At 34.7% G+C, this 26325-nt stretch overlaps 1 long non-coding RNA gene across 1 annotated transcript; it reads right to left on the minus strand.

Moving 5' to 3' along the window:
* Positions 1-13850: 13850 nt before the first annotated feature.
* On the minus strand, positions 13851-24941 carry LOC118844924. The gene is made up of 5 exons (XR_005009986.1): positions 24527-24941; positions 22240-22269; positions 18701-18770; positions 18190-18333; positions 13851-14108 (listed from the first exon to the last, which is right to left on the minus strand). It is a non-coding gene; the product is annotated as an uncharacterized LOC118844924 (long non-coding RNA).
* Positions 24942-26325: the final 1384 nt, after the last annotated feature.

A 26325-nucleotide genomic window follows, 5' to 3' on the forward strand; every position in this document is an offset into this window, starting at 1 on the left:
TGTCATAGTGCCTTATAACCTCAAGAAGTTTTGTTTGTGAAATTCAAACTACCTTAAGAAAAACATTACTAAGATAATACAGTCCAATTAAAAGGCTAACCCAAACCAGTTATGTTTATCTTTTATCAATCTGATCCTCTCAAGCAAAAAGAAATGAAGTCAAATACCCCTTAATACTATTTATTAGTGGGTAATATAATACATTTTGACAAGCCGAACAGTTGTATCAGGCGGCTGTTAAGGTCTCTGTAGGGCCTGGTTAGAATGAAAACAGGAATGAGAGACAGCTCTGTAACTGGGTTTTAAGAACAGCTCAGCCATCATACTATATCCCAACCAAGTACTTTTATCCAGTTAATTTAGTGAATGAATCCCTCAGGGTCTTTAGCCATCTACCACTACAGCTCATTAGAGCTCAATATCCGACTTTTCATGTTGTATCACTGAAAGCATTTATGCTTAAAATGTAATTAAACTTAAAACAAACAAGATCTTTATTCCCTGACAGTCCCACTATTTTTAAATTGACAAAGGCATGAACTTATATAGGGTTATTTAGAAAGCACTATACATTTCAGCCACTTATGGCAAGACATTTGCCCGACTGTTCATCCTGCGTGCAATTAGAAATCTAAATACTTGGGTAACGGGTTTCTACTGGGAATTAAACTTGCAGATCTCTTACAAACGAGTAATATGGTAAGACTTGCTGTCCAATGAGGTGTCTTATTGAAATATCCCAGGCCGTTTCACTTGTCACAGCTGTCGTTTCAGCCGTTTGCACTTACAGTGTATAGCTTTCATTACGAAAATAGAAATTTGTGTCCTGAGTGCTGTTACATTACTAATGCTAAATGTTTAATTCCCTGGGGTTCTAATTATGGTTGAGCACTGGCAACACTGATTCTACTTTTTAATAACAACTGTAAAAGCAATTTGAGCATTTTTCAATTAATTAAATACATAGAGAACGAGTAACCTCTTGTCATCTTGCCCTCCAGGACCTAAGCTAATTGGTGTAGAATAAAATGTTTTGAAATTAACTGATATACTAGTTGGCTCACTGTTATACCATTAAATTACAGTTTGCAAAATGACGATTATATCCTAATAGTTATGGCCGTATAGTTTCCTTATGTGTGGAAGAAAGTATCCATGTTTTAGTATTTAATATTAGCTCTAATTAGAAGATAATTTCAAGAAGCAGAATGTAGCTTATACAAACACAAGTTAGTACCAGTAATACTTTCAGCCATCCATATGTAAAACCTCCACACAAAGTTTAATGAAGAAAAGTTTCCTGAATGTTTCTTGTGTTCCACAATTTATGCTAGCTCCATTTTAATGTAACAATTAAAGATTTTTATAAACCAACTCAATAATTAGAGGTAGGGAGCACTTTTGGAAACAAATTAGATAACTGTCACAAAAGAAAATTACAAATATAGTGTTCCTCAAAAGTCGACAACTTGGGAAATTCATGTTCATGTCACCATGGTCGCTGGAAAAACTGTGAAGTGACTGACATGAGAAAAGACACAATTTAGGTCTTAAATATATACTTGAATTTACAATCTAAAAATAGATCTCTTTTTACATGATTTTTAAATGAATATTTTCTTGAAGGATAGTGGAGCTGCATTTTTAAAAAATCTTTTTCTTCATGGAAAATGATTGGGCTTTTTTTTTGCACAGGTGTTCTAATGCCAGCTCTTTATAGTAAAGTAAAATCTCTTCTAGAAAATTTGGCCCTTTCAGGCAACTAATAGAGATGATCTCCTAAACAGCTTTCAACTGTTTTCTAAATTGAAGCAAAAGCACTAAGGTTCAATGGCTAATAGAAAATGAAACTAACTATACTAAGAGAAAAAAATGTTATGGAAAAAAATAATCATAATTTAAAAATACTAATTGTTTATGCTTCAGTGTTTACAATGTCCAGGTGTTTAACAAGTATTAAAATATTGAGGCTCTTAATATTTCCAGGTGTTTAATGACAAAGATGAGAAAATAATAATGTGTATAACTTGATGGAGAAGCAAACCTTCAATCAAAGATTCAGGATAAGAATTTCATAAGAAAGACATGAAGGATACCATAAATACACAGTTGCATTTTTTGAAAAAAAAATTTAACATGGCCTGTGATTTTAACACTACGAGGAGTTCCTTGTGAGGAATGATCTCCTCCCTCCCCCTCTACCAAAGCAAATCTTTCCTCTTCTCTGTAATTTCTAGGCTTAGAGAGTGACTCAGGTCCTAAGAGTTTAAGTGACTTGTCCAGGCTCACAAAGCCAGTGTGTGCTGGAGAGCAAGCAAAACCAGGTATTCCCTTATTTTTCTTATCTACAAATCCATACAAATCTCCTTTAAAAGCTAAATTAATTCAAAAATTTTGGAATTTCAGGGTTTGATTTCTCAGTGAAATTTTCCATCCACACACTTCCAAAATGATGAGGGAGAACAAAAAATAAGTAAAAGAAGAAGAAAAATACACATTGGACAAGTTAAGAATATACTTAAACTTTTCTTTTCAAAACAAAGAAGTGAATAAAGTGAATAAAATCTTGGGAAGTTCTAAAAGATACTAAAACCTTCAGGACTAGATGGTTCTGAGAATTCAACTGCTCTTTAAAGAAAGTAAATTGCTTTCATATTTGTCAGCACAATGTTCTTGAATTAATATAGAATGTTATGTAAGTATAAGCCATTGATACAGTGGATCCTTAATGGCAGTTAAAGTTTTACATCTAAATAAAGTAAATATCAAAGGAATCTTTCATTTTGGACATGATTTGACAGCTATATATCTTTATTGAAAAAATGAGGTGGAGTATATCTAAAATCATTTTAGTGTATATTTAACAATAAATAACTCATTATTTAATGACATAGCATGACTAAAGAACAAAATTAGTTATATTTAGTAATAGTTTTTTTTTTAAATTACATGGCTTCTAGTTCAATGAGTTGCCAATCATCACAATTAACCATTTGATCCTCAAGCCCAACTTTGTCTCCTGTCTGCTAGCAACAAATATACACTGGTAACACTGATTGTATTCTCAGCTCTGGGTATTTGGAGAGGAACAGCGAAGAAGGTGGGGACAGAAGATACTAACAAGTGTCCCTTCTTGGCAGGGACATGTAATTACAATCAAGGTCACTATCCTCCCTCTACTCAAATCAATACTTAAACACCACCAAGGATCTGGGATCGTTTAATATAGTGGCAAATGGTCCTCTTACATTATAGCACAATATTAAAATTAGGTTTTATAGAGATTACTCTGAGTAATCAAGAAAAAATTTAATTATGTTCCTCATGTTCTGTGTAAGAAGCAGGGAAGTATGTCACACATTGAGGAAAGATTTCTATACAAAATTGATAAAATGTTGCATTTAAAAGGAAAAAATCTTTATGACTCAAAAAAAAAAACCCAAACCACTCTTTTCCCTTCTGAATAAATGAGAATTTACTGAACTGGGATATTTCTAAGGCTAACATGACATAAAATAAGATAGCCTCCTTATTGCCTTATGGCTGTCTAAGCAAGGATTATTGGGCGTAGGAGTGGGGGAAGGGAGGTGGAGGGAGTGAGATCTTGGGGAACAGTTCTCTTATTAATAACAAAGTAAACCTTCCAAAGTTGTGCAAAGTAGAGATGTGGTAGCTTCTATTTCTCCTTCTACATAATTGTCTTCCTACTTCCCTGTTGGATGGTAAATGGCCACCAGCTTAGACAAAAGGTAACAGCTTAGTGACTTCAAAACTGAGTTCTACAGCCTTCTTCCTCCCCTTAGCAGTGGGGAGGGCATGACAGAATATCATTCATTGATAATGACTGATGAAGGCTTGTCTAAAATATATTTATGTCGTAGTGTTTTTATGACTTTTGTCTTTACCATTAATATTAAAATGAAAATCATTTTTCCAAGGAAAACAATTTCTAAGATTTTGCAAGTAAGACATGGGGGTAGGGAAAAAGAATAAAATCCACAAAACTAGGAACAAAAACCCTTGATTTAGTTCCATAGTCTCCCCTCGTTTCTCTCCTCCTTGAGGCTTCTTCCTCCTCTCCCCCAAGAAAATCCCTAGATCCTTAGGAGAGAATAGGAGGTAGGGAGTGGGCTGGTCCAGCTGATGCTGAGGAAGGCCTAGTCCTGAGCATTGCTGAAAGCAAAGGAGCCTATCTGTGTCTATTGTCAATAGTGGTGCTCCCAGGACTTGGAGACTGCATTTCCATAGTACAGATCTGACAGTAGACTCTCTTCCATCACTGTTTCATGGCTCCTGCTCCTTCCTGAGTGGGCTGGATTAGATGGCTTCCAAGGTCTCCTCAAGCTCAAAATTTTTGAACCTATGATTATAATCCCTTAACTTCAAGACTCCTAGATGCATATTTCATGTTTTCTGGTGACTTCTTTTTGTTATTTTATTGGATGGTTTTTCATATTATAATCCTCCAATGTTCATTTGACAGTTAAAGAGCTTTCTTCTCTCTAGTTATTGTTTCTAATAGTGTCACTGGAATGCTTATTATTCTTTATTACTATACTTATTTGTAAGCACTCTATAGCTCTTAAGTCATTTTGTTAGTATAGGAATGTAATTTATTTTTAGGTTTGTTTGCTCTTATCAATTAAAAACAAAACATTTTGTTGATGATTTGGTTTTAAATTTTTTTTTAGCAAATTAAATAACATTCTTCCATTGAGTTCCATCATAAAATTAGACATACATTCTCAAGGAAAGCATCTTTGGCCTTAAACATAAGAGAAATGTTTTGGAACTCACCATTTTTTGAAGAATCACAAAAGAAAAACAATTTTCTAATAATACGCCTGTCATTAAGATTTAATGGAGTACAAATATGCTACTATCAGAAAGTATTTTTCTTTAGGTCTAAATTCATGGAAGAGGGATGTGCCTCTTATATTGATTCATGAAATGGTTTTATGTCTTTTCCAAGATAAAAATTTCTTTTTTAAAAGCCAAATTTTAAAGTTGTTAATTCTGAAGGGTTTTATCATTTGTAATAGTATCATACATTAGCCCTATCCACATTTTACTAGTGTTAAATGTATTTAGTATTTTTTATAAGTTTTTTTAAAATGGTTCACCATTAAATGGCTCATCATAAGAAGGCTCATCTTCTTACAGTGAGGATCACCAAGATAACTATATGATTAGAAGACTCATTACCATTATTTTCTTGAATAGTGAGTTTACTTGGGCTACAATTACATTGCTAAAATAGAAGAATTTCAAAATATAAAGAGTACTAAACTCAGGAGTCAAGAGACATGTATTCTGTTTTTAGCTTTCTTATTATAGCATAACTTTCAGCATGTCTCTGGGCCTCAGTTTCCTTATCTAAGATGGAAGGAGTAAATGAGTTGATCTCTAAAAGTTCCTTCCAGCTCTAAAATGCTATCAGCCTGATATTCTAACTTGCCTAATCTTTAGGCATTATGATTTCAAAAGGTATTTTTGGTTAAGGAAAACTGGTATAGAAAACAAAAATATTATTTTCTCAACTAAAACTTAGGTATTTTAGCTTATATTATTTAAATATATTTTAAACTTGAAGATAAATGAACCAAAGTTAGTTAGCAGTATGTTAGAATTGAAGGATATATGTATAAATAGTAAGTGACAGAATTATAAAGTACTTGGTACTTTTTAAAAAAACATAGAGAATCAGAAATCATTTTACTGGATAGGAAATCTAGTTAAAACAAACATGATTTGTAGCATTTATAGAATATATACATATGTATATGTATACATATATGTAAAGTGACTGAAACTATATTGTTTTCTTTTTAACTGTTCTATTTGAAGTATTACATATCTAGTCATATACATGTAGAAGTAAGTCATTGACCTAATGTTGAGCTTACATAAAAACATGTAATACTATTGATTTTAGTATCCCTAAACTTCATGGCACCATCATTGAGCAGGCCAACTGAAATCATCTTAGTTTTAATGTCTATTTTAAAGTTGCTGTAATCAAACTATAATTTACATAAATACAAGGGATTTAATTTTAATTACTTATTTCAAATGTTCAGCAAAGTTGAAATGACAAATAGATTTCATTCCAACTATGTCGTCAAAATACAGTTTCTCATAATACACAAATAGGAAAGGCATTCTACCATTTCTCTGTATACCTGCCCTGTCTAGACCTTGTAAATTGCTTGAATATAAAGGAATACTTACATTTTCTTAGGTTTCTGAAAATGAATATTTCCCCAATAATGATACTTATTAAAGAATCACATGAAGCAAAACCATGATCACCTTTCCATAAAAAGCACGCTTTCAACCTTTTAAAAACTTGTTCAGTTTTTGTCTTGGAACTCTTCCAAAAGAACTTAATTTTTCTTTCTAAGCCTGAAATAGACCAAATCTCTGAGAAATTGCTCTATACTTATATATGGCTCTGTTCCTATGCTTATAGTAAGAGGCACCAAAGAAAGATATAAAGTTTCTTATTTCATATTTTCATGTTTAAATTCATTCTATCTTAGTGTGGATAGCATTTCCGTATTTCATGAGGCATTAGAATCAGATTACTTCAGATTACTAAGACATTAAAATGTCCTGTAATTAAAATTAAAACACAGAGATCAAAATTGTATATACAACCTAAAATTCTTTTACCTAACTATAGAGAAATATTAATCATGTTATTCTTTTTAAAAATGTTTCCTCTAATTATATATGGGCATAAATAATCCTCTGTACAATAAATCCCAGTGGCTCTAGGTTAAAATATACCTTACTTTGGCTATTACAACCCCTCTCTTTCCTTTAGCTCTACAGTCTAGGTAAAAGGACTTTCTTGCTGTTCCTCACAGGGCACTCCATTTCCCACCTCCATGCCCTTGCACTGGCTGTCCCCACCATCTGAAAGATTTCCTTATTCGCTTCACTTCAAGCTCTGCCTCTTAGAATTTCTTACTTCCTTCAAGACTCAGCTGAAACACAAACTTGCATATGAAGTCTCCAACCCCCTCCTCCCCTGGCCAAATGCCTGCCTTCCTAAATTACCTTGAATTTGTTGTGTAAAGATACACACACACACACACACACACACACACACACACACACGCTGTTTCTCCATATAGAATATCATCTCTTTGAGATCGAGGACTGTTTCATTTTTACCTTTATATTCCCAGCACAGTGCCTGGCACAAAACAGGCACTTCAGGAATGCTTACTGATTGATAGTTTTATGTAGGTGGTTTTCAAGTGCTAACCTAAAAATGTTTGCTTGATGCTGGCTGAGTTCAAAGAACAGAAAGTGCATAGAAATACTGAAAAAAAATAATTCACGACAAAAGTTTACCTGACTCCTTCAATTTTATATCTCCTTAGTTTACCAACACAAATCCAGTTGGACCGAAACCCTACTTGCCACTTGATATATCACGTTCATTACTATCTTTTTCTTCCTTGAACTTCTACCTTCTGTACAGGAGGCCCCCCATCATTCCTCCATGGCCAAGTCTTACCTACCTTTCAAAGCCCAAATCAAGCACTATATTTTCCATAAAGCCTTCCCTGATTATTCTATGCCACATTACTTTCCTCCTTCATTTGAATTTCTATTGCTCTGGTTTGTCTATATGAATTATTTTAACGCAATCATGTAGTCTTTAAGGTACTTAAACATGTTGTGAGTGTCTTCATTTTTCCAATTAGAGTTCCTTAAAAGTAATTGACTAGCATGTTATACACTTAATATCAGTTATAAGCATATATTTGTTGTTGTTCAGTTGTTTCAGTTATGTTTGACTCGTTGTAACCCCATTTGGGGTTTTCTTGGCAAAGACATGGAAGTGTTTTGCCATTTCCTTCTCCAGCTCATTTTTACAGATGAGGAAACTGAAGCAAACAGGGTTAAGTGACTTGCCCGGGGTTACATACCTAATAAGTATCTGATGCCAAATTTGAACTCAGGAAGATGAGGCTTCCTGATTCCAGGCCCAGCACCCTATGTACTGTTCCACCTAGCTGCCCCATACATAAAAGTAGTAATTTCATTAGCAAAAATATACTTTCTTCATATATCAAGAAGATCCTGGTGACCTGTTGTCAAACTCATAACCACATTATATCATTAGGTACTTTCTATTACACCAAATTAGGTACATTATATCACAGTGGTGGATAAATATATGTGGTAAGTATAAAATATTTTTAGTCACTCAACAAAATTGTTTTTAAAGAATTACTAGACTGTTACAAAGAATATCTATGCACGCATACAAAAATACACATAAGGCTTGAGTATGCCAAGAGACAATGAACATTATAAAGATCAGTTCTCCTAAGCAAAAAACTATTGTTGAGTTTGTAGTGAAAGGAGATAAGGAGTGTATCATTATTCAAACTTCCATAATATAGCTAGTTGGATGCCTAAACTTTGTAGACACTTTAGGAAATCATTGGAATTCCTGCCAATCTGGATGCCTGAAGTATGGTAAGCAACCTAGATACATAATTAAAAACAAAACAAAACAAAAAAATTTTAAACTCTAAGAATTGCATCAGATTGAATAATAACCAAGAAATTCAATGAAAAACTATGCCTAGTAACTGCACCCACACTAGAACTGAACAAAAATGCAGAAGTCCAAATACAATAGGAAAGGAAGCTGCCAAGAAAACCAGTGCAAGTCAATCAATCAATCAACATTTATTAAGTAACTACTATGTGCCAGCATTGTACTAAGCATTGAGAATACAAAAAGAGGCAAACGACAATACCCTGCCCTCAAGGATCTTATAATCTAATGGGGGAGTGTAGTGTAAGTCAACAAGTTAGAATACTTCCTGTGCAATCAGAGACAACTGGAGACACATATAGCCTGCAAAGCAATCTTTATCAAGAGGCAATAAGAGTGGATGGCTGCCCCCCAAAGCCTAAAGGGGTCAAAAATCCACAATGTGAGCCTTGGAAGACTGCAGGAGTGGCAGCAGTCATATAGTATATGCCAGGCTCTAGGGCTTCAATGTCCCTAGTACAATATCCCTGAGACACATCATAGTGGAAGATACATCACACTGAACCTCCAATATCTGGGGGGAAGCTGACTCCATGAGTTGAAATACACAGGATCCTACCAGGTGACCCAGGTACAGCAAGTACAGCAGAGTGTGGCTGTGGCCTTGGCTTTGGCACAAAGAATTAATTTAGAAACCAAGTCTGCAGAGATAAATAAACTGAAAAAGATAGAGACTACTATAAAGATCTGTCCCCAAATCCAACCTAGAAGAGTGTAACTCCATTATAACTACAAATAAAGACTCAAAGGAAAAACATGGATTTTTTTGTAAGTACTTGCATACCTAGGAGAAATGAAGCAATAGATATAAAAATATAAAGTAAAATCTCTAGAGGAGAGAATTGGAAGATAAATAGCTTAGAATAAAAATTGCTAAACCTTTCCCAAGTACAAGACTCCCTGAAAATTGGAATAGACCAAATAGAAATCAATGACTCCGCAGTAAAGCAAAGAATATTAGGACAAAATCAAAGGATTGAAAAAATAGAAGAAAATGCAAGGCATCTGCTACCAAAAACAACTGACCTGGAATATAGGTCAAGGAGAGATAATTTAAGAAACATTATGCTCACTGAAAACTCTGATTTAAAAAATAAGAAATTTGGATGACACACTTTAAAAAATCGTCAATGAAAACTGCCCAAATCTGTTAAAACCAGAGGAAAAAGTGAAAATACAAAGAATCCACCTCCTGAAAGAAATTTCAAAAAGGAAAAGTCCCAGAAATGTAATAAAGCTCCCCCATGAAAGAAAAAAATAAGAATCCAGAAAGAAGCAGTTCAAGTGTCAAAAACCACAGCCAGGATCACACAAGACCTGGCAGCTTTTACCACAAAGGAGTGATTATGGAGTCAAAGGAGATAGGCTTATAATCAATAACACTCTGCAAAACTCCATATAGTCCTACAAGGGAGAAAATGGATCTTCAATAAAACAGAGGACTTTCAGTATTTCTGATTAAAAGACCAGAGCTGAGTAGAAACTTTGAAATACAAACTTAAGAGTCCAAAGAAACCTAGAAAGGGACATTATTTGAGCAACCTGCCAAGTTGGACGCCTGAAACATCCTTAAAAAAAATCTCAAACCCTAAGATAATACAATGTTAATATTCTAATAGAGGGATGAGAAACAAATGTCTCTTCAGAACTTTAGTCTTCAAAAGGTACTGAACAAGTTAATGAGAAAAACAGATGGCCTCGGGGTGGGGGTGAGTTGGTTCTGTTCTATGGTTTTGAAGAGGGAAAAAGAAAAAGGATGGTAAAAGAAATACACTACTGTGGAGAGGAAGAAGAGGATGGAATTTGATATTTTTTCATAATTTCAATGTTTGAGAATGAGAATATACAAACATGGAGGAAACAGAGGGGTGAGTGGATAATAGATGAACCTCATTCTTATATGAAATGGACATAAAAGGGTACAACATACATACAGTTTACCGTAGAAAAACACCAAACTCAACTCAACTCGAACAGGGAAACAGGTGAGGAGAGAGTGGGGCAATTAAGAAGGATAATACTAGGAAGGGATACAAGCAAAACAAACTTCTCAGTATCAAAGCGTCATTTTAAAACATGGTACATACATGCTTTAAGGCTACCATCCCAATTTGTATTTGACTAGCGTTTCTGGGCCTCAGAGGGTAACAACTGCTTCCTCTCAAGATTCTAAGGGTAACTTTAGAGGTTGGGAGCATCTTTCTCACAATAGCTCACAAGCCTCTATATATTCCCCTAAATATATGTTAACCCATCAAAATCTCTTCAATATGGTAATTCATTAATATCTTCCCAATATGTTAGCCCATTGATATCTCCTCAGTATCTATTAACCAGTTAACATCAATTATCTTCCAAAAGGGATATTTAATTAGAAAGTAGAACAAGGCAGAACTATAAAAACATCTTAACTGGAGAGTCCACTCTCTTCTATCACTTTAGGCCTTGGGAATAATGGACTCAAAAGTGGATGCTACTGAATAGTCTCCTTTCCCCAATTCGTATAGAGATGTGGCATAGCCTACAGACATGTTGGCTCCCTTATTTGCAGGACAATGTGTTGGCTGTCTGGTCACTTCATTGATTGGTTGGGTCCAGCAGGCCCTTCCTCAGGGTTTTCTCCTCACTTAGCACCACTTTTGTAAATACCAAAAGAATTTGTTGTGGATGTCAATTGTTAAATCTTTAATGGTTCTTCTGATCTTTTGAAGCTCACAAGGTTGTATGTAACCAGGTTCATTCCACCAAAACCATTCACCTAAGATGAGGAAAGAAGAAACATAACAAAGACAGAAGAGCAGTGCCTCCGTTCCCCGTCACAAGGTGGCCTGGGTGAAGAGATAGCTAGCTGGGGCTGCTTCTTATCACACTGGAGGCTATAGTAGTTTTTTCTCCTCATTCATTACCCATTTCATCTGTACATGCTTCTTGTATGCACACCCAGTTCTAACTCAGCAGCCAATTAAAAGGTTTATCACTATGCAGTAATCTGACAGGAAACAAATCATAGAATACATGGACATTATCTGAATCACGGATTAGGACCCCTTCCACATGTATGCACTGAAGCAGGCTCACCAAGTCTCCATATCGATGTGGAGAGGGCAGAAAACACTACTAATGCTTCAAGGACTGGTTCCCCATTGGACACTATCCCTTTACAAAAGGGAAAAGAAAAGAGTTGGAAACTAAGGAGGAGGACATTGATTAAGGGATGGTTGAACAAATTGTGTGGTAAATGCATGTAATGGAAAAATTATTGCACCTAACAAATATGAGATGCGTTCTCAGAGGACACCAGGAAGTATGAACTGGTGTAGAAATAAGTGATCAGAACTTAGGGAATAATTTATGCAAAGACAACAACTTTGTAAAGAAAAAACAACTTTGAAAGACAAGAAACATGATCAAAGCAATGACAAACCAGATTTCCAGAGTTCTCTGATGAAGCACATTATCTAGCTCCCTAGAGATAATGGACTTAGTGTACAGAAATAGGTATACCCATTTGGACAGGGCCACTGTGCAGATTCCTTTTGCTTGATTATGCTGCTAATGTATTAAAAGGGTCTGCTTCATCCCTTGCTTTTTCTTTAAGAGAGGAGATTGGGGGAGAAGAAGTTAGCAATAGTGATGTCAAAAACAAAGGGTCATCGAAACCGTTTTAAAATGCACAGAAGTTTAGAACGAGGCACAGACAAGCTAAACAGTTTGAAAGTAATGTGGTGAATTCACTAAACACTTTTTTTAAAAAGCAATCCATATGAAATGTATATTAATGGTTTAATAATAAAATCCTCTTTGTATTCTGCAGTGCATATTGAATGTTCATTTTATTTGTAAGTTTAGAGTTTTTAAAAATCAGTTAAAAATGAAAAAAAATCTGGATGTTTTGAGAAAAATAATATGAATTTTATGGTTTATAGATGAGGGGTTCTTAAAGCCTTTTTTGTGTCATCAGCTCCTCTGGTAATCTGGTGAAGCCTTTAGACCCTTGGTCAGAATAATATTTCAAAATGTATAAAATACATAGCACTAAAAAGGAAACAAATTATATTGAAATGTAGTTATAAAATTATTTTTTAAAAAGTTCATGAACCTCACACTACAAACTCCTAGTCCAGAAGTTTCCTTTGAGAACTCTAAAATTCTATTAACCTACTATAACATTCTCTACTAAAATCCTATTTCAACGCTTTCATCTGGCTACGATGATGACTTTGAGTTTTCAACGGCTGTGCCAACAGAATATAAGCTCTGGAAGAACACGGTGCCTAGGACATAGTTAAGTGCTTAATTAATGCTTGCTGAATTGAATTGAATCATGCCCAGCTTGAAAAGATTTAAGTATGGCTTGGGGACAATATATCTGTCATCCAAGGCACAGCCTAGCTGGTTAGCTACCAAATGATGACTTTTTTTCCCGGCATAGGAATTCATGAATACCACTTGTAATTACAGAAGGATGGGGGAATACTCTAGGACAATTCATGTGTTGCGTTTTCCAATTTCTTGATCACGAGATGAGGAAACAGAGGCAAAACAACAAAGGACAACAGTGGGTTGCAATTTATATTGGAGGAATATCCTTGAATGATGGAACCAGAGATCTTTAGCCTATTAAGTATTCCAAAATCTTTAAGATGTGGAATGATTACACACCAATGTGTTCAGAAAACAATCCTAAAGTAAACTTTCACAAGTCTCTCCAGCATCTAATGGTTTCAAGAAATTTCACTTTGTTGGAAAACACTATCCTTCACTACAGAAGGATAGACCAAAGGGGTAGAGATATAGCCACTGAAGACTCCCTCAGTTTCTGAGAACTACTACTGAGTTAAAATGGCTACAAACATGGAATTTTACAAAAAGGAGATAATCTATCATCATTCATTCTATCTAAAATATAGAAACATAATATTTAAAAGGCGTGGAATTTTCATCTTTTTTACATAAATTGGATGTAAAAATACACAAGTGCTTTATCAGTGAAGTAACTTTTTGTTTCATATTTCTGAATTCTGCTAATAAAAGATTTATTTCAGAACATATATAAACAAAGAAATTAGATGCATAATATATCTTTCAGACCTTTTTCCTTTCTCATTTTTCATATAAGACTAAAAGTAACTAAGGTGCCACTAAAAAAGGTCAACTTGCTGGAAAAATTATTAGGACTGGAGAAAGAATGTTTTGGAAGGCAAGTCTATCATTCCAATGCAAATGCATTCAATCCAATAGATGACAATAATTTTAGAAAAAGTTAAAAAACAAAACTGACTTTATTTTAAGGCTTGTATAATAAAAAGCTTTTAAAATATTCTAGTTTTGATTGTTCCCCCCCCAAAACTGGTGATTCCAATACAAAGTAATCATATTTCATAACAACTTAGGGGCTAGTCTCAAAACAGATTAATTCAGAGATATTTAAACTACTCGAAAACTTGATTTTTCAATGTCCTTTTATCTGGATCCACAAGAAAGGAGACTTGCAGAAAAGTTCATTCACAGATGACTGAGCCTAAAGAAAAAGAAAAATAATTCAGTTATCATGTTCAGTCCCTTACTACTTGCTGATTGCACTTAATTTTGCTCTTTCACTAATTTAAAACAATAACAGAAAAATTTAACTTAGGGGAAAAAATGATAATACATAAATATTTAAAAAATGGCTATTAAAAATAAAATTAACATTTTCATGGCATAGTAAGGAGTTTGTTAAAAATTTACTAATAAAAATCACATTAGCTAGGCAGAATAAAATCACAGTGGCAACATCGCACATTTTTAGATTGTTCCCCTTAAGTGGCAATATCCTTGTTAGTGGGATAAGGGTACTTTGAAAATCGGATTATCTGTTTATATTGGATTATCTGATTAAAACTAGACAGTAATGAGTAATATACATCTATGCATAGACATATGTATATATATATATGCAAAGATACACACGCACATATGAAAGAGGATGCAGCCACTTTGATATATGACAAGTAAAATATTTGTTTAAAAATAAATTTTCAATAAAGAAAAATTATCCTTGTTTGTAAATATTTTGTATTTATCTGTTTTTAAACTAACTGCATGAGGGCACTCACTTGACACTAAAATGTTTCAAAAACACATTCCTATACTTTTTTTTTGTTACTTTCCCTAAAGAGATAGGTAGTTTAAGATAAAAAAGGATGAAAAATGGGATATCTAAAGCAAAAAAGTGAGTAATTCCCCAAAAGTAACCTAGTGTTCCACATGCATATTATCTATACTTATTCTTTTCTGATCGTTTCTCATATTTATATGACAATTCATACATAAAAATAAAATGTTAAATTAAATAAATGAGATCAAGCAGTACTGATTGTTTATAGTCTTACTGCTATATTCCACTATAAAAATAAGATCAGCAATATAATTTGTATAGTATAGGGTCTTTTTTCCGGAGGAGTATGTATACTTTGATTTTAAAATGTTTGAGAGAATACATGCATAATTGCTCTACTTCAAATGAAGAAACAGTTTGATAGAAATTCAACCAACTTATGCATGAGAGACAAATTAAGAGTTTCACAGCCAAGTCTACTAGGAGACAAATCAAGTTAAAGAGTTGGTTTGAGGGTACTTCTCTTATATTACCATATTTTTAGTATCTCTAGAGAGAAAAGGAAGGGAATTTTAGTGGAATTGAGAAATTAAATCTTATTGCATATGAAATCATGGCTCCATTATTTTATAAAGCATCAAATTTATTTTAAGAATATAACTTCTGAGATTGACAGATATCACTTAAGTCAATTCCTAGGAGAAACCAAAATAATAAATGTGTGCTCTAGGTACTATTTTTTAAAAATTGTTTCAATATTTCAAAGGTCATAAGGCTAATATTCACATATCTGTATTCAGTCACAGCAAAATTATCTAAAGTTTTTTACACCATGTCTTGTTTTCTTAAAAAGATTTGAATGACATTATTAACATTAGCATTACTTACCCTAAATTGAATTAGGCCCTGTAAAAGACATCAGTTTGATATCCTACATATCCCATATCAAACACACTGATTCTTCAGCCAAATATTCCTGGCATTATTTATATTTTATCCTTTTTTTCCCTAGGAGAAATGACTTATGGGTATAATTACTCAAATGAAAAGACTTCATGCTCCTTGGTGAACTATGCCCATAAATTTACATACTCCACTGCCACCATCATTTTTAGATCAGGGAATCCATACATTGGCATCTTACTATGCCATAAAAGGTTCAGTATTATTTGAATGGGGAAAAAATACAATTTGATAAATTCTTTAAAAACAAAAAAGAATCTGATGTCAAAGTTTGCTGTACAGAATTACAACTATGGTAACAGATAAAACATTTGACTCTACTATAAACCACTTTAAGTATATTGAGATAATTATTCTGATTTTTATTAATGACCATTTATTTAGTTTTATTTAAATATTCATTATCTGCAGTTCCAAAGCTGCATATTTTTTTTAATGAAAGCGCTATTAAACTAGTTAATAATGTCGGGAGGCAAATAAATAACTATTTCATGACTAAACGAAAAACACAAAGTAAGGTTTATAAAATTCTCTCAAAAAGCAATGGCAAATATTGAGATTCTAGTTATCATATGCAGAATTCTGCCTATCGTTATTAATGAGTTGCTTATAAAGCCACACGTTTCCAGAAGCTAGCAGCAAAGAATGAAAAGCTTCTTGCTACCAGCTAAAAAGAAAGTCTTAACCATGCTCCTTGAAGAGCTCATTTTCACATTACTCAGGCTTCATTATGCTAAATCAATATTCGTTTAGTCACTGGGGTTATTGACATATTTTAAAATAAAAGTATACCCTTCAGCTACTGCACTCATTACAGGTAATTTGTCTTGTCAGAGAGCAGGGAATATTATCCCAGTCTTTCAGGGGCTGACAGCCCATGGAAATACCTCCCCATGGTTACAACTGTAAATAATTTTAAGGTAAAATATTGAAAAATCAATGACTGTTTCCTGCAATCTGTCACAAACAAATCAATCATAATCTGCACTGCCAGAGAGTATGATTTGAAGGAGATGGGAGCAGATGTAATTCTTGGCTAGAATCTCTCATTTCAAAATCACTTCACATAATGGTGTCATCATTTAAGTACTTAACAGTCAGTGCAACTGCCACTATAACATCTATTTGGACAAAGCCACAAGAAGGAGGAGGAGAAATGCCATCACTATTATGTTAACAAACATTTAATTTAAATGGTTGCTACATTAGTAAATTTCAGTTGAAAACAGAATGCCTGCCCTCTTTTCACAGTTCTAAATTAATCAATACTGCTTTTTTATGTAGTGATTCTCTTAATTAGCCTATGATTCTAAAATTAATTCATAAATGCATATAACATATGTTTTTTAAAAATCTATTATATAGTCTAAATTTCAATTAAAAAGGCAATACCGATAGTGCAGAACATAAGGGTTTTTGTTGTTTTTGCAAGAAGAAATGAGATTAGAATCATTCTTCTAAAAGAAAGACTTGATATTAAGGATATCTGTTATTCAAATAACATATTTTCTTTTTGACCTCCATAAAAAAAGATGATGCTCTATGTTTATAATTATGTAGCACCTTATTTTAAGGAAGGAATCAAAGTCTACATAAAATTTAAAATATATCTTCTATTTTTACTTAATATGTACAACTTTAGACTATATTTTAAAGAACTTAAAGAAATATACTCATCCATTATATGAAACATAGAAGCTAGTCCTGGCCATAGCACTGAATTGTTTCTAAACACATTAAAAAACCCATTTCAATGAATCATTTCTAGTCACAATTTTTTCTAGACTGCATTTCTATGATTTCCTAAACTATTTATTGCCTTTATATAGTTATCAATAAAGTATGAGACTGGCCAACCCGATAGCAAAGGAAAACAAACCAATACATATGACCCAATTTGAACACTGAGTCAGATTCCTTAAAGGTTACATTGCAAATGGATACTAGCTCTTTTAAGGGAAGAATCTATTTTAGTCATCGTATCCTTTCCAGTTTCCTAATTATATAACTAGACACCAGAGAACAGATTATTTATTTTTCTCTTAATATTATTCCAGAGATAGAAGAATTTAAAGGCCAGGTATTTTTTCTGATTAGAAAAGTGTATCTTTTTCCTTTAAAAAAAATTAGACACAAATACCAGCACACAATTTAATCCTGAATAAACATTCTTAGGTCTGGTAATTGTTCTTTTATGAAAGGGTTTTACTCTGTTTTTAATTTAACATGCATATTCACCATGGCAACACAGCATCATGAGAAAGAGGCTCTCTCCATGCAGATAACAAATTGAATCCATTCTATTTTTTACCATTCAAAAATCTTAGATGGATTCTTTTAACATCAAAATTAAGTTCCTGAAAAAATGAAAACATAACACATGCAAAATCAATCTAAGTTAGCTTCCAAAATAAAACAACCAAAGTCTTCTATGAGCCCAGGCAGGCAACAGCTGCAAAACAAGTAGCAAGCCTATGTATCAAGGGAGAAAGGAAGGTCTATTACACAAAGCCTTAAAGAAAAAAGGGAAGAAACCTACATCTTTGTAGCGTGGAAAAGAACTCATGTAAATGAGTAAGGACTCATCTCTCTCTGACAGAGTTCTGGAATCCAGTTGTCATCCATAAGTCTTCTGACGGCATGTAACACCTCGAGGTTTAGTTCTGGCAGCCAGTTAATCAACCTGAAAGTATATTCCAAACTTAAATAAGCAGAAAACTGGAAGTAAACATGGGGAGAAACAGCAGGCTCAGTGTATTTTTGAAATTTTGACCATAAACTAAAATGCCATATTTGGCAACAGGGGAGTAAATAATCATATCTCTTAGTTCAGGGAGGAAGTTATTGTAGGGTGTGGAGTATAACCTAAGGGATGCTTCCCAGCTGCTTCTAATGCAGCCCATAGTCATCTGAGTAGCTCAACTGTTTTGCAGGGAAAACCTTTATATATCCACACCAGAACCTGGAAGAAATATCAATCTATAAGAAGTCCCTAGAAGTGACAGTGGTTCAGGATTAGAAAGGAAAAGTGTTAAGACAAAAAAAATCACCTTAAATCTTCAGAATAATTTTCTTCTTTTCTTTTTTCATAATTAGAAGATCCACTGCTGATTGTAGAATCTTAAAGAGAAAAGTAACAATTGTTAACACCCACAACCAGCTTCAACTTTTCACTATCTTTCCCCATGAATTAAAGTTTAATTCCTCTACATCACCAATAATTCAACTGCCTTAGTTCTTGGAAAAGTTAGATTTCTTAAAACATGGAATTTTATTTTTCTACTAGAGAATATTTCCTACAACATTTCTCATTAGCCAATGTGGACTTATTCCACATTCAAGATTTACTTCATTTTCATGAAAAACATATTGCTATTACCGGTTTCCAAAAAATAGAAGCTAGTAATTAATGCTTTTATCCTTAGGGGAAAAAAACTACATCATATTTAGAATATAATACACAACATGACTTTTAAATAATGATAATTTTAGGTGAAAGGAAAAGCTATAAAACCTAACCAATCTGATATATGTATATGCATGTGCATTCTTCCTATATTCAGTAATGCTTAAATAAAATCAACTGCTCATGTTGTCTTTCTTGCTGTTATCCTTCTATCTATGCTTTTTAACCAGCTAAGAATTGTTTACCAGGTAAGCTAAGCAATATAACATTTCATTTATATTAATGTGATATACATATGTATGTTTCTTACTTGATTTTGCTTCTGTGGTATATAAAATACAAAGACATATCTCAGATATCATTAGAGATTATTAACAGGTGAAAATAAGTTTGCATGATTTAAAAGGTAGCTCTTCACAGAACACACTAATGTTATATCTAGTTGATAGCAAGTATTATTTTTATCATCTAAACAAGAGTTACATAAAATCATAAGGTTTTCTATCCTGAGTTATGCAAACTACAATATCCTTTAGTAAAATTAGTCTGTTTTTTTTGCACAACACTTTTCATTGCAAGTACAAAAAGTTTAGTATTTTGAATTCTTGTATCTTGTTCTACCTACTAGAAAATACTACTAACCATCTTCCAAAACTGTAAATTCTCCAGTTCTTTTGAGGATCTCAACTCTTAAATAAGGCTTCAAATTCAATTAGTAATAGCAATCATAGTACATCTGTATGCATTTGATCTTCAGAATAGTTAAGCATACATGGCATGATCTAAGACCTAATATTTGATCTTAATAAAATTTAAAAGAACTTGGTTGCAAACAATAAATTTATAATAACTACAAAAATAATTATCTCAAAAAGGGCATTCATACAAGGAAACAGATATAAGAATATCTAAAGCTTGATTTAATTTTAAATCATTGTTGCTGATTTATATGTGCATATACATGTATGTTAACAGCAGTGTCTAATTATTTCATATGGATGTGTCCATATATAAGAACTAATGCCTTCAATCTTCCCAAAGGGGGAGAGAATGCCCCAATAATAATGTAAAACTAAATACCATGGAGGCTAATAGTAGAGGAGATACTAGTAATTCAGAAAATAAAAACAAAGAGGTCAGGAACAATACTTAGAAAAGCCTTTGTTGCTTATATCTTAAAATGTAGATTATGTGTAAAAAATTAAACTTTAATTTTTAATACAATATGGTAAATACAATCTCACAAGTGTCTTTTGGTGGAAGGTAACAGTAAGAAAACAACAACAACAAAAACCAACTGACTTGATGGAAGGGGTGGTAGCACTACATATCAAGAAGCTACAGCTCTTACAAAATCATTAGAAATTTAAGCTAGGTTTACATCTGATCATTATCTTATGCATAATGAATTAATGTATTTGTTCAAAGCATTAGTTTAAGTCTTTACAGAAGCACATCTTACATAACACTATATGTTTCATATAATTGGCTCTTGACATATGTAAATATTTCTGGTAAACTAATAATTTATTGTGGTTTTTTTCTGGTTTGTTTGTTTTTCACCTTGGAGAAAATATTTTAAGGGGGTGGGAGGAGACTAAGAACACAAAATGGTAAATTTAGCAAAACATTATCAGAGGAACCCATGATTAAGAAATGGCCTAAGCACACAACAGTTAGATGTATTGTGGAACTATCAAGCTTATCACAAGCAAAGAAAATAGAAGCAATACTATTTAATGAATCATAGAAGACTGGTAAGAACTTTAGAGATATCAGATATGAACTTCAAATCTAGTCTCCATTGCCACACCACTTCTTATTATAGAAAATAAATTTACATATCAAAATTTGGAAGATCATTAGCTACAGAAAAAAGAAAAAGGATGATTACATGAAATGACAAATGAAGAAAATTATAGTCTTGCTTTTGAAACCTTTTTAAAATGGATTATGAATTTAATATTTTAAAATACTAGTTTTCAATTTTGAAAAGAGTAAGATAATTGCCAAGCCAGACTGAGGTTTAAGTATGTCATACACATAAAGATACTGTGCATTCACGGAGGCATAATCAGCATTTTAATAGTAGTATTGGTGAATAAGGAAAAAAAGTATATGCTCTTACTGTAAGTTAGTTGTTAGTCTATTAAGAAAATTTATTCTTTTTAATAATTAATAAATGTGCAGATAAGCAAGAACACTTCCTAAGGCACACTGGACTAATAAGTAAAAATTGGGGAAAAATTAGTTGTAAGATGACTGTGGATTGCACATCATTCATATACAGGCACTACATTCAATATGTCATATGAAACTCCAAGACAAAATGTTTCAAAGTGTTTCACTGTCACAAAATGTTCATAGGAAATTTAATTCACCCAATGACCATAAAGATCCTATCTGTTTTTGCGTGTCAGCCATTTTTGCACTATTTAAAATTTTCCTAAGTTTCCTATTTTATTAGGATGTTATGTTTATAATAATCACTCTGCATTATTCACAAAACAGAAGACTGCTAATTAAGCTTGGTGCTCCAATAAAAGAGTAGTATGTAATTTCACAATATTTCTTAGAACAGTTATAATGCAGAATATTTTAGATTTCAAATAGATAACATCCTAAAGATGCTTGGTCATACTTACTCTAAAGAGAAAAAAAATCTATAAATTATCAATAAAAATACTGCACTGATTTAAACATAATTGTTTTAGTTTCAGCACAAAAAAAACTTTAAATTGTTTCTCTAAATACATAGTATGTTATATAATTCTAACTAGCTAAATATGATGTGAGGAAAGGCCTTGTGTATCTACGCATGGCTTCTATCATCTACCTATTGCCTCTTTCTCTTTTCTTTCACTTCCACTTTTTGGACTCTGATTTAATATAAAAAGTATCATATGCAATTAGTTTTCTGGAAATAATGGACTTCAAAGAGTTAAAAAAAATCTTATTGCATTACTAATATCAAAGTCTGTAACCTAAGCCATTAGGTTTTATAATCAATAATACCAGCATTATTGTTTTTCTGTCTAGAAATCTGACAAGAAGAGGTATTAGTATGGTATTATAGTATGTTAGAGGTAACAGTCTAAAATTCAGAGGTTTAAAATATTAATAGTATATGCATGATGTTTCTTCACTAATAAATTATTTGTTTTTGAAGGAAGAAATAATTACCTCATTTTCATTCTGCATACTTTATATTTTCTGAAACAAAAACAAGGCATTCTATTATCATGATGAGATTAGCTGCTTTATAATATGAAAGAAGTGGGCTTGGGTTTATCAAAAACACATAAGAATTATGATTTTTCTAAAAATTAAGAGGAATAATTTTTCCATTAATATTATATATTTTATTGCATTTCTGTTTTCTGTACATTAACTTTCCTTCCTCTGAAAATGTACTGATTATCAAGTGTTTTACTAACTCACTAAAACGTACCTGAAATATTCTATTTCATACATTGCTTTCTAAACTATTCACCATTATTCAATCAAGTCACAATATAAAGAAAACCAATATCATACAGGGCACAGCCAGTAAGTCACAAATAGCATTAGTAATACCATACTTGATATTAATTTCTTTTTTATACAATACTTGTCTCCAGAGGCTCAGAAAATTTAACTAAGGTTTTGGGTACAATGAAATTTTCCCAAAGCAAAAATGTCCAAAAATATACTGTCTTTTCTATAACACCATATAGACATTTTTTTAGGATCTTAATTAAGATAACGGTGAACACCTGTGTCAACATTCTTTGGCAAGACAGCATTATCAATCATAATCCTTTAAGTACACTCCAAAACAGCAAAGTGATATGACAGAACCAATCTGTTGCCTTTCCCTGTGCTAGTTTTGTCTCACACAAGCATGATTAGATCTTTAAAATACAGCAGACCTAGTTTTATTAGTCTTTAAAGTTCAATACTTGAAAAACTATTATACTAGACAAATAAAAGGAAAAGTCTATTAACTTTCTACAATGACAACTGTATTCTATGTGGTTACTGCATCAAACCCAAAGAGAAATACTAAGAGATGGTTACATATCTAATACATATTACTTGAAAAAATTCTTATTGTTGTCACACATAAAAATGAATGTAAAACGAAATAACTTGTTACAGTTTCTGTAAATGAGGTCTTTTATGAAATAAAACATTATAAATCAGACACATGGAATCTATACATGACAAACCCTAATCTAATGTTTTCATCTAATTCTTTCTTAATTAAACATTTAGAACAAGTAAATTCTAAGCTTAAAAAATTTCGACACGAATGTATCTTCCAATTAAGTTAAAATGTAAAACAGTTCAAATGACATAATCAATTATGAAAAATGTATTCAGGTGCCACAGTCAAGAAAGTGTGGCCACACCTCCTTTTTTAGAAAAAATAGTATTTTCACTGACATAAAGGGACCAGAGGACATATACTTGTTGACAACTATGTAGGTTAAGAAATCATAAAGCTGGTATTTTAGTTGAATATAGATAAAAATTCAAATCTGCAGCAGTCAAGACCAAACTTAAAAAAAACCCCACAAGGATGCTTATTAACAGATTATTTTAAAGGTTTCCTTTTAAAATGGTTAAGTCATCAGGATCATCATATCTGAATTCAGTCAAATTGCTAAAGATTAGTCCTCCCTTCCAGATTTTAAATAAATTCTATTCTAGGAAATGGTTGTGGTGGCCAGTCATGCAACAGAGCTATCAATGTGCAAATAAAGCAGAAAATAGAGACATCCTTAAGAAATGAGTCTTAAATTTGACATAAAGCGAAGGTGACAACCACAGCAATAGAACCATAAACTTTGAATGTTTCGGTATCTTCCAGGATTCTCTACAGCTCTTTACTTAGGATGGGGAAAAATAAAAGTGGTGGAATTATGTAATGAGGATGTCTTCCTGACAGACTCTTATATTCATGATGGCACAAACCTCTTTGGCTACATTTTATTAATCAACCCCCCGGATTAGGGAGGAATACATGAAACACTGCAGCGACTGGGGAGAGCGCTCTCTCTCTCTCTCTCTGTGTCTCTCTCTCTCTCTCTCTCTCACACACACACACACACACACACACACACACACGGGTGCGCAAGGATGTTACACCTCGGACACACACTCACAAGCACGCAGAAGCTGGCTCGTAGGGGGTCACTGTCTGGGAGGGTGACCACCGCCTCCCTCCCTGTGTATTCTCAGACCCCGCTCCGGGTTCCGGGGCAATCCCGGCTGTGACCTTGACCTCGAGGAAGACGTGTCAGCGCACCCACAAAAGTCGAACAAGACTGACAGCCGGCCAGCCTGGCTGGGGGCGGCTGCGAACATACTTTTGACACAGCCCCTAAGAAGTTACTGGGCCCGGAGCCCGGCGAGCCGGGTCACCGAGGCCAGCCTCGGGCCCAAGCCAACCCCCTACCCGCCCCCGCCCCCTGACGCAGCTCACCTGGATCGCCTTGGCGGCGGCGCGCGGCTCCGGAAAGCCCGGGCCTTCTCACGAGCCCTCGGGCAGCGCGCGCGCCAGAGGACTGGTTCCCCGGGCCCTCGTCCGTTACAGATCGTTAGGGCGGGCAGCCGGAGGGGCTGCAGCGGAGCCGAGCGGCGCGGCGCAGGCGGAGCCAGGGCTGGCGCTAAAGGGCGGGAGGAGGGAGGGAAGAAGGGAAGGAGGGAGGGAAGCGGAGGCGCTCTCGGGACAGCTCAGCCCGGCCAGCGGGGGGCGCTCCCCAGCACTGCACGCAGAGCCCCAGGGCTACCGCCTCCTCATAAGCAGCCCAGCACTCCTCAGCTTGGCCTGGAGGCTTATCTTTCACACTCCAGGCCACCTTCACCTCGCCCCAGCTCTGCGTACGCAGCCCAGTTACAGCTACGGGTCCAGTCAGCTCGACCGAGCAGCCGACGTCGCCAGCTTCTCGTCTCCATGACAATAGCGCCCACGGCGCCCCGCCCAACCCCACCCTCGTTCTAGGCGCAGTGACTCTGGAAGGAGAAGAAGGTCGACGTTAAGGGCGGAGCCAGTTGAAGCCGGCGTCCAATCAGAGGTAAAAGCTACTCTGGGAGGCGGGGCGGACAGAAAGGCTCTTGGAAAATGTAGTCTAGGGCAGTTTAGATCGATGCGGGAGAAACAAGGAGGGCGGGGCTGGGCAGGGAAGAGGAGGAGTCTTGGCGCATCTAGACGAGCTTGGGAGTGTGAGTGTATGCAGTCTGTGTGGGGGGATGTTAGTATGTTAGTGTAGGCAGAAGGCCAGAAAGGAAAGTGTGACTTGTGCACATCAAAGAAACTTGAGTGTGAGTTTGTGTGTACGAGTCTATGTAGTATGTATATTGAGTAGTTTGTGGTAGTATGGGTTAGCTAGTATTTCTATCTCTGGGTGCCCAGCAACTGTGCTAGCCGCACTATTAAGGCACTTAAAATGCAACTGGCCAGGTCGGGGTGTTTGAGATACGGTGGCGTTGTGACTCTATGACAAAGAATTGGTGACAGGGAAAACGTGCATGGGGGATAGAGAGAGGGCAGAGATTCAAGTGTGAGTGCTGGTTGGTGAAAGGGACTATGTGGGAGTGTTTGAGACCCGGTATATTTTTGTGTATATGAGGTTTATGGCTCTGAATGTGTCTTTTGTCTGAAGCCAAGCAGTGTATGAGATATGTATGTATCTGTCTGAGGTTTTTGCATGTGTCTGAGTGTGACTGATGACTGCGTGTCTATATGAGGCTTTTGATCGTGTCTCTGTGTGTTGTTTGGTTCTGTATTTTGTGTATATAAGTGTTTGCTTTCTGCATTTGTGTATGAAAGAGGCTTCAAGCTGTGTTTGTGCCTCTTAAGGGCTTCATATTTTCCTGCTACATGTGTGCTCGAGTGCAAGACACACAGAGATTGAGTGGGTAGTGAGTGTATAACCATAGAGAGACTAGAAAGGAGTTGAAAGAAAAAGAACCCTAGGTCTGACTGGGCGTGTTGGTGCCGGAACAGGAAAGGAGGCTGGGAGGCATGGTTGATCCTGGGTGCAGAGAGCACGAAACAGTAGCGGCTTATGCTGCTTCTCAGTGAAGCGAGGGAGAAGCTCTTGCCGCCTTAAAGTCCCCTTCTCTTCGTAGTCCTCCCCGTCTATTTCCCCTCCCTCCTTCATTAAAGTGAGGAGAGAGAGAGAGAGAGAGAGAGAGAGAGAGAGAGAGAGAGAGAGAGAGACAGAGAGAGAAGAGGGGCTTGGTGTGTGTGAGAGAAGAAACTGAGTGTGTGTGACCGAA

Source organism: Trichosurus vulpecula, chromosome 3, assembly GCF_011100635.1.
Source record: "Trichosurus vulpecula isolate mTriVul1 chromosome 3, mTriVul1.pri, whole genome shotgun sequence".
Classification (NCBI taxonomy): domain Eukaryota; kingdom Metazoa; phylum Chordata; class Mammalia; order Diprotodontia; family Phalangeridae; genus Trichosurus; species Trichosurus vulpecula.